We start from the raw sequence: 10046 nt of genomic DNA, 5'->3' as shown, positions 1-10046 counted from the left end.
TGAGTGAACTGGGATCTGGTAGAGCAGGGTGGACACAAGAGCAAACTTGACCATCCAATAGTGGAATAGTCAGGACTGGGAGGGAAATGTAAACCAGTGTTTGTTAACAGGGAACAAAAGACAAGAACTTGAAGTAGCAAAACCAGTGCGGTGCTTGAAATGTGGCAAACAAGACTCTGCAGCAGAGTGTGTGCCCTGACAGTGGGAGGGTGTAGAGCCGGGGGTGAAATACTGCAAGCTAACGAGCTGATGAGATTCAGGTGAGCAGACTGGGCGTGGTCACGAGCTGATTACAACTGGAGACATAGGTGTGGCTGTGACACTGACCTCAACAGACTAATAATAACTAATAATACTAGCTAAGGTTATTGAGCATGTTGGCTCACCGGGAAGGCTGTCATAATGAACAGAAGGGGACCTTAATTATGTATCACAAGTAATACCAGTGTTTACCCTACTATTTCATGTCAAAACAACCACTGTGAAAAAGCTCTCATATGCCCTTGCTGCTGTAGTTTCCTATTCTTAACCACCGCTTATTTGCCATAACCACAATCTTCCCTTAACCCAAGCCAACCATAGTTGCCATGTGCAGATATTATGCAGTAATTGTAAGTTTAAAGAAATTGTCTGAGAAAATTTGTTAAAATTGAGAGTATGATATGTAACTAGTTTGTGTGAATCCCAAGTTCCATTTTTCAGGATTGTCTGTTAGCAAAATAGCAAGGAGGCTAATTGAGTCAGTGCTAAGGTTAGCTTGTCAGCACTAGCCCAGGGGTCTGCAACCCTTACTCTCCAAAGAGCCATTTTTAGCCAAAAAAGTGCCACATGCAGCTACGGTGCTGCAGGTTGCAGACCCTTGTGTTAGCCAGATTTAAGTGAGTATTCTATGGACAAACTAGATGACAACACAATAAATCCAGACTGATACTGGACTTTGAGGTTGTTGCTGAAAAATAGTTATCTGATTAAAATAGTCCAATAACTATATATTGGCAATAGTAACTTTATTTTCTTGAAAGCATTGTGACTAAGATACAAACTGAGCAGGACATTTTACAGGTGAAAAATTGATTTCATCATCAGTGCGCTGCAGTGGTTGTAATGATGACACCGTTTCTAAATTACCTCAAACCTGGCTTGGCGTTTCTGAGCTTTGATTTCTTGTTACTAAAGACATGAGACAGATATAATGTTGGTCCGGATGATTTATCAGTCAAGTTCTTATACACAAGTCTGAAAACAGCCCTCCTATGCTAAGTGCCACTGTGACCCCAATTCCAAACTGGAGAAAAAAAACCTTAACATTTTTTCCTGAAGACTAGACCAGCACAATTGCCAGGGTGCGTTTAATTCACTTGAGTAAACCTTCTATATCGTTTCCATATGCACCGTTGCACTCAGCAGGTTCAGGGACTGAGCCAACGACCTGCCAGAGGCCGAGACGCCGTCACCACTGAACTGAAAAGCATGTCCTTATTACACTCTGCTAGATTTCGGGCTAGATACAAGACTCGACATGATGAAAATATATAAAGTTTAAAAATAAAAATGACATTTTTAAAAATAATACCCTGGTGAATCGTTATTTTTCTCACAGCTGATTTCATACTCTGATGTATTCCTGTGTTCAGACTCAAACCTGATACATTTTCTCTTATCTTTGCTTTCAGGCTCAAACACAGGCACATTGCTGATTCATCCTGAGCTTCCAAAGACAACTTGATTGCTCTGACTTATTGTGCATGTCTGCGTGTGCTTATTGTATTCTGTTTTAGTTTGCATGTAAGTCACTGCCTCATGGTTGTCAGGGTTTTGCAAGCACGCCATTTTTGCTGTGCTTATCCCTTGCCTTGCTTGCAGTAAGTCAATAAATCCACTCCTATTGTTTGTACAAGTGACCAGATAAATGCACACCTCAAATGTGGCTGGCTGCTTGGCTTGCTGCTGTGTTTATCAGAGTACAAAGAGAAGGCAGCCCTATTGGGCTCTATTCAGTGGCCTGTAATAAAGCTGCTCGAATAATATGGCAAAATCGTTATAGTGATTGAAGCTTCTGTTTGCTTGAGAGTGCAGACTGTGTCTCACTGGCTACTGGAAAAAAAAATTTATTTAGTGACCGTGCTGGATGCATTACATATAGAATATTTGTGAAAGTTAGGAGCATTTGAGACGGTCTTAAAGCTATAATACGTAACATTTCCACATTAAAATGTCTAACAACAGACATACGTTATCACCCATTCTTGAGAATAGGGACAAATTATGTCAACTTATTAAAAAAAAAACTTATTAAACAACCTTCTAGGTCCATTTTTGGTGAAAATTTATTATTTAATGATTTTTATATATGAAATATGTAATTTATGAAATGTTTTCAGAAAGCATCTTTTTCCCAGGCAAGAATTCACAACTTAATTTAGCACAAATGTGTTAAAAGTCTTCAAAATCTAAAACTATCAATATCTACTGATAACACAGGTAAGCTGTGATGAGTGGTCAAGGCGTTGGACTTGAAATCCAATGGGGTCTCCCCGCGCAGGTTCAAACCCTGCTCACAGCGATACCTGCCCTTAATAATGTTATTTCTGTGTAAATCACATAACACACTCAAATATGTAAATATACAAGCTGTGATAAAGTATATAAAGTTAAGATTAAGCTCCCTGCCCACCTCAGCATGCTTCATACTAAATTCTGGAGTGTCTGCAGTCACCGACTGGCCTTGGCAACAAGATCCAAGTCCAACTTGGGCTGCACTGCTGAGATAACCTTGAGCAAGGCATCAAATCCCTAATTTCTCAGTGTAAGCATTCAAGCTGAAGACTGGGGATGTTCCTCAAATGTCTTCTTCTGGATTTAAAAGTGCTGCACTTCAAAGTTCCCTATATCAGTCATTCCCAAACACTGGGTCGCGACCCAGAGGTGGGTCACAGAAGCTTTTATTTGGGTCGCCAAATAAATAAAAGATTTTGGAAGAAATTTAAATATATCTGCAGCACACCTTTAATAAAGTATTTAAAATGTTTATATAATATATATATTTGTATGTACTAATTTTGTCTCATTTATGAACTGGGCTAAAAATGTCCTATATTGGTTTCTGGATGAGAGGAAATAAAAATAGTGAGATTGCCTGTTAACACTAGAGCTCAAACAATTATTCAATCATTAATCAAGTAGTAAATTAATCGTCAGCTATTTTAATAAGTGATTAATTGGTCTGAAAGAAATCTCTGATTTCAGCTTCTTAAATGTGAATATTTTCTGGTTTCTTTACTCTTCTCTGACAGTAAACTGAACACCTTAGAGTTGTGGACAAGACATTTGAGGACGTCATCTTGGACTTTGATCAACATTTTCACCATTTTCTGACATTTTATGGACCAAACAACTAATCGATTATAAGAACAATTACTGCTAGGTTGATCACTAATTAAAAAATAGGTTCAAACATGTGAAATGTGCATTTAGCATTTAGATATACAGCTGTGATGGCCGAGTGGTCAAGGCGTTGGACTTGAAATCCAATGGGGTCTCCCCGCGCAGGTTCAAACCCTGCTCACAGCGATATCTGACCTTAATAATCTTATTTCTGTGTAAATCAACCTCTCCACTGTATGTAGCTTTATATAATACACTCAGATAAGCCTGTTGCTTGCTTAAGTCATGGACAAGTTATGATAAGGTATGTAAATTTAAGCTTAAGCTCCCTTCACATTCTCAGTATAAGTTCTGGGGTGGCTCAAACTGTCAGGACAGTAGGGGAGGGTAGCCAGTTCACGCCCAACATGGACCAGTCAGCATGGATTTTGGACACTGCTTAAGTCTCCTTGAGAAAGGCATCACACCTCGACTGACATTTATGTGGCAGCTGCCTCATTCTGACATCCACTTATGAAGAATTACCCTCTCTTCTTCAGTTAAAACAAAACATACGCTGCATTTTAGACAACTCAGAACTCAAAAAATTCCAGCCTCTTACTTGAAAATGTACAATGGGATGCCACTCAAAGTCGGAGTTACCTACCTGTGAACTTGGGGTAAATCCATCTACCCTGACATGGAAGCCTAAATTTACACATACTATCATAAAGTGAAACGTGGCCAATATTTTGTACTGTCATGTTCACTTGTGGGTACACTTGCCCAAGAAACACATTATTTCTTAATGGTCAGGCATGTTTTTTTGTTAATGGAGGAAGGTGAAGTGCTGAAGACTTGAAGTGAAGGTTCCTAATGAGATTTAAGTACAATTTTACATAAACACTGAGTTAACTTTTGGCTAAAGTGAAAGTGATGCAAGGAGTTGAAGTGTAGACAAAGTGAAAAATTAAATAAGCAGCGAGAGAAGTGTCAGCTTAACTCTAAGTTGAGGTATAACAGCTGAGATATCACTAGTTTTAGAGCTAAATTCATTTGTATAAAAACTGAACTTAGTTGACCTATCAGTTGAAGTGTAAGTGACTTAAAAGAGTTGAACTATCTGATGATGTCTAAGCGCTTCATGCATTTGAAATATCAGCTGATGTGTAGCTGTCAAGTTGTAATTAAAAGTATTTGAAGTGGCAGGTAAGACATAAGCACTTAAAGGAGTTGAATGGCAGTTTGTCTTTTCCATTCGACCACTGGAGTACCATGGATCATTTGCAAATAGGAGGGGACGTTCTGGAGACGTCTCCTATAAGTTATCTAAAGATGATGAATGTCACAAACCTCTACAGAACATTGGAGGTGCTCCTCATATGAGAACATTCCCATACGGTTCCCTGTTAGTCACATTCTGACATTTTCTTCAAGTATAGAGTATGCTATTTCTGCCTATCTGCCATTTTGTTATGTTACAGAGACATTACAGAACTACAGTGTTGCAAGAAAGATGGAACATAAATGAGTTCAAGTTTAAGCCTGACCTTAAGTTCAAGCACTGAGAATTTATAGACGAGGTGGCAAGCTGTGATGGCCGAGTGGTCAAGGCGTTGGACTTGAAATCCAATGGGGTCTCCCCGCGCAGGTTCAAACCCTGCTCACAGCGATACCTGACTTTAATAATGCTGTTTCTGTATAAACCACCCCTTCTCATTCCATGATACAGTCTAAGATGTAAGTTACATGCTTAAGTCTTGATATATGTGTGGGAAAATCCAAAGACAAGTCAGAAATTAAACTGAAATCTTACCTCTAGTATGCTTTGGGGCTATCAAGCATGTAAGTCCAAGTTTTATTTTAAAATGAAGAACATGCTCAGTAAAAGAACTGAATTGCTGAGAAACGTGGTGGCTCTGTGGTTAGTTGTTGTCTCACAGTGAGAAGGCATCTCTAGTGTGGAGTTTTACATAGTTCAAGTCAGGACCAGCCAGGGACCAGTCGGTCGGTGTCACATATCTGATTGCATGAAATCAGCATTGGTGATAGTTTCCAAGAACAGGAGAAAGAGAAGACAGACTTACTGAGCAGCTGATGGTGTCGCCTAACAATGCTAAACCTTCTAGCTCTTCAAGCTAATGTTAGCCAGCAGCAGACTGATGGTTAAAATTCTGGCTGAAGAAAAACAACATATGTTGACACATCTCCCCAAACATTTTCTCATCCAGTCTCTTATTTCTCACTGCAAAACTTTACTGTAGTGAACTGTTCATCACGTCAGCCTCCGGTTTGTTTACATCTGCTTCCAGCATGTGAAATCTTGTTTTTTATGAGTTCTCATGAGACTCTGCTCCCCTCTGGAACATAATCTTAATATAATAATATAATAAGTTCCAGTAATGTTGCTTAAGTTTTTGATGTTCTTGGAAGGTGATGAAAAGACCCAAAGGACGGAAGTTAGATCCTAAAGGTAATGTCACGGAAGGTTCTGCAAATGTTACAGGAACACGGTGTAGAGACCTAGAAGAAAGGTCCATCAAATAGCGTTCCCCTACCTTTTAAAGATCTCCATACCATGACTCTCTGGGAATGTTCTGGGAAAGTTACAAGGTGAGATCCTTTAAACCAGCTGAGACATTGTCAGAACGTCCTGGGAACGTGCAAGCTGGGTATGTAGGTAAAGGTGAAGTAAACTTCACTCAGCTGCAGCCCAGTTTGTCTTACAGGGCAGTCTTTTCACCTCTAGCTGCTTCTGTCATCCTGAGGTGCCCGCCTGCTCAAGTTTAATTAATTAAGCACACCCTAAAAGCAGAGATAACAGTGTAACAGTACGAAGTGTATGTGTGAATGTGTGTGTGATGCTGGGGTCAAAGTGAAGGAGACTATGACAGGGCTGAATGTGAATGATGGGTGTATTAGGTGGGTGAAGGATTTTTGAGCATCTATAAGTGTGTAGGGGAGCAAGAAAGTCATTTCACAAAAACAGTGAAGGTGCTGTAACTACTTCTTGTGTTCTCCAAAGTCCTTGAAGTTGACTGATAATCACTTTAATTATATACTGTATGTTCAGTAAATATAGTCTGTCTGTAAACAAAGTTTATTCATCTAATGTTCAGTGTTTAATTTTAACTAATTATTTAACACTAAGAGCCCGGCTCATTTTGACCGTTTTCACATTTATGTGTGTAATAACTTTGTTGAATTAAAAAACACAATCCTGCTGGTGCCTGACTTTTCTCTAAACGTGTCTGCATTTTGACTTAAAAGGTTTTCTCTTTAAATTACACAAAAGGCAAAGAAAATGTGATAATTTTTACCTTTCTTTATTTCAGTCACAGGTGTATTGACCACAAGGAAACTGCTGCTGTTATATTGTTACTTGTGTGCAGTTGGAGATGCATCTTGTTTGCTTGGCAACTATCATTGTCTGTCTCAATAACATTAAACAAGTGGTCTCCATTTTTGCAAGTTCCCAACATTAAACCAGCTGTAACATTTTTGTTTTGAAACAAAGTACCCTTACTTATTAAAAATAACGTTTCCGATGTTTTCTGTTTTATTTTTGTACTTGTCTCCAGCCTTTTAGGCAATGATTATTTTTTGTGATGGTTCTAGATGGAAATTTGTTATTAATAATGTTAAAGTAACATGCACATATTCTTATAAATACATTTGACTGTTTCTCACTCTGAGTAATTGTAGATGAATCAAAATTTTGATTTGGATCACTGACAGTTATTATCATACAAAGTCTGCCTTTAAATAAATATTCAGGTTGTAAAAAGAAAACTTGAATTATTTAATTAAATGTATAAAAATAATAGAAATACATTCATCTCAACTTGTGGATTCCTGAAGTTGAGAAGTTTGTTATTAATTAATAAAGGTAATACAGAACTGTAAGAAATGAATTGTAGCATGTTTCTGTCACCCAGATTCCACAATTTCTGTAGAATGAAATGGAAGTGTGTATGCAGGTGTGTGTGAGTATAAAGTAAAAGGATGCCTCCCTCCTTATTCCTGCTAGGTACAATCACACTTAGCCAGTGAGACCTGACTCCCAGCTATGTGGGAACATAATTGCCACGTGGATTTAGAGGCCGGTCACTTGGCGTGAAGCCCTGAAGAAAGCTGGGAGCGTCTAAATCAGTGGTAGAGCTGCTGGGGGTTAACAGGGTCACAGGGTCATAAGATGAACCAGAGAGGTCAGAAGATGAGTAATGGAGGACGAAAGAAAGATAACATTTTTGCTACACTAAATTATCGGTATCAGCTTTTGCTTTTTTTTTTTTTTTTTGCGGGTAAAGCACTGAGTCATTTAAGCCTTCAGGTCTCTGATAATTAATCAAATGAAACGTCCTTAAGAGGCTGAATCATTGCTCTGCACTCATGGGCATATTCATCCTGTCATGTGAGGTCATGAGTGGATATTGCTTCATTTTAGGGAGTCAAAAAGGTTGACAAGCACTCTTAAGTAACATGTACAAAGACTCAGGTTTCCAGCCTCAGCAGAGAAACTCATTTTGCCTCAGAAAGTTTTAGCTCAACTGTTATATACACTGATGAGAAGTAAATAAGTACAAATACTTTGTTCCTGTACTTAAGTAAAGTTCAGACCCCTGAAAAATCTACTTAAGTATTTTTTTTTTTTCCAACTAACTTTTACTCCCTATTTCTTTACACAAACAGGCTTGGTACTTTAGTTTTAATACATTTGAGGGGATCATTTATATTATGTATCATTTAGTGCCACCTTCCCAACATCAAGACAAATTTTGACCAAAATGGATGGGGCAATAAAACATAGAAAAGATTCCTTGGTGTATCCATCAGTGCATATCATACACAACAGACAAAACAAGACAAAAATTGACATAAAGGTGTAACAATAACATCTATACAGACGATTCATTCATGTATCCATCAGTGCATATCATACCCCAAAGACGAAACAAGATGATAAATGGCATAAACCGTAAAGACTTAACAAGACCAAAAATCCTGGAAAAGGCGAAAAGCAACATCAAAGATGTAACAAGACAAAAAACAACATAAAAGACAGAACAATAAGATGATTCCTTGGTGTGCATATCACACATGAAAGGCGAAAAGCGACATAAAAGACGCAACAAGACGTAAAACAACGTAAAAGATGAAAAATGACGTAAAAGACATAAAACACAGAACAGTAAGATTGGCAGCACGTAGAAAAGATGATTCCTTGGTGTGCATATCACACATGGAAGACAAAAAACAACAAAAAGACTTAACAAGATAGATAACAAGGTAAAACTGTAACAAGACAACAAACCACATAAAAGCCGCAACAAATGTAAAAAGCGAAACTAGATGAAAATTATGAAAAACATGTAACAAGATGATACAGAGACGGAGACTTGACTACAGAGAAAAGCTGTGTTTCAGAACAGGCACATATTCATATTAAAGAATATGTGCCACATCTGGTTACATATGAACAATGCAACCTCACTTTTGGATTATTATCATTTCACAGAACAGCTGAGGACACAGTTTTATGCCTCACTGTGATTTATGAACATTCTTTGACTGCTTGTTCTTTTGAAACTTTCAGAATCCAGTGAATAACTGAACAAAATAAGACTTTTTTTTTTAGTTTTGATTTCTTTTTTTAAAATAAAATACTGTAATATGTTACATCCCATCATTCCATAGTGAGTAGAGGCGACATGTGGCCATCGAAAGTTAGTTTGGCTGTGTGTTAATTGGAAAGCATGAAGGTTTTTGAGGTTTTTACCAACTTGTCAGATACTAACAAAATGGCAGCACCCCTTGGCAACTACAGACAAGGACAGTACCTGTTTGTGGCTGAAACCGACAAACTTGCCTTTTCAAGTTTATAAATTGTTTATATAGGACAAGGGTTGATTGTTTTAACACACACACTGATGGCTTGGATGTGTAGAAGAACTCAGGACTTTAATTATCATTGGATCCTGACTGATTTTGTCAGATTTAAACAATCACTGGAGTTACAGCTGCTGTGCCTTGTGTGTAAATGCGCACAGCATCTTAATCGGCACACACTTCACTCTATTTTACCCACCTCAACCCTTGCACTTTTAATCAGAATGTTATTTTTTTGACCTGCACAGTGTGCCAGTGTAGGTGCATCTCATTGTCTGAATAATGCATCCCATGAAAAAACGTGACTGAAGGGTTTTTGTTGGACAATGGCGCAATTGCTTTCTGCCACCTCAAGATAGCAATACACCAACAATGCATCTGACCACACTTAATTTTAAGACTAAAACAGCTATGGGCGCATATATGGGTGCAGGGCGAGAGAATAACATTTGTGTCGTCAGAAAATGGCAATGACGGCTGCGCTGTGCACCACTTTGCACCAGGCAGAAGACAGAGGGACAGAGTTCCAGTTAGTCTTGTTGATGTTCAGAGAATGACGTCAATCCAAATGATACAAAAGCACCAACAGTCAGATCATTTCAAATGAAACTAATTAACATGATGAATTATTTAGTCTGAAGTGAAACTAAATCATTTTCATTTCAGAAGACAGAGACACAAATTTAATATCAGTAATGAGTCACAAACCTCAAAAAACTCTTCACCTTCTGGCAGCTATTGTCAAGCTAGTAACAGGCACTGTTTTTTTATGGGTTTCACGAGAATCCTGACAG

At 38.2% G+C, this 10046-nt stretch overlaps 2 non-coding genes across 2 annotated transcripts; both read left to right on the top strand.

Annotated features, from left to right (window-relative positions):
• The first annotated feature begins 3488 nt into the window (after positions 1-3488).
• trnas-uga (transfer RNA serine (anticodon UGA)) lies at positions 3489-3570 on the top strand. Its single transcript has one exon. It is a non-coding gene; the product is annotated as a tRNA-Ser (tRNA).
• A 1383-nt stretch (positions 3571-4953) lies between these two features.
• On the top strand, positions 4954-5035 carry trnas-uga (transfer RNA serine (anticodon UGA)). Its single transcript has one exon. It is a non-coding gene; the product is annotated as a tRNA-Ser (tRNA).
• Positions 5036-10046: the final 5011 nt, after the last annotated feature.

The sequence above is a fragment of the Lutjanus erythropterus genome, chromosome 18 (assembly GCF_056507025.1).
Source record: "Lutjanus erythropterus isolate fLutEry1 chromosome 18, fLutEry1.hap2, whole genome shotgun sequence".
NCBI lineage: Eukaryota > Metazoa > Chordata > Actinopteri > Lutjaniformes > Lutjanidae > Lutjanus > Lutjanus erythropterus.
Note: the sequence above shows the minus strand (reverse complement) of the source record. Positions and strands in the feature narration are given on the sequence as shown.